Here is a 253-nt window from a genome sequence, read left to right on the forward strand (position 1 = left end):
TATATATTTCATTTTCAGTTATTGGTTTTCGGTCTAACACTATCAACGGTGTTAAATTGTGTATAGAAAAGAGGGGATTGAAAAGAAAGGAAAATTAAAGGCAAAGAGAGGAAAAAGAAGAGAGAGAAGAAAAGGAAGAGATGTGGAAGGAAGTATAATCTAAATATTCTAAATAAACCTGAATCAGTGGATAATCACTGACACCGTTGATAGCGTTATACCGAAAACTAATAACTGAAAATAAAATATATAA

This window comes from Mycetomoellerius zeteki, unplaced genomic scaffold (assembly GCF_001594055.1).
Source record: "Mycetomoellerius zeteki isolate Tzet28-1 unplaced genomic scaffold, Tzet1.0 scaffold198, whole genome shotgun sequence".
Classification (NCBI taxonomy): Eukaryota; Metazoa; Arthropoda; class Insecta; order Hymenoptera; family Formicidae; genus Mycetomoellerius; species Mycetomoellerius zeteki.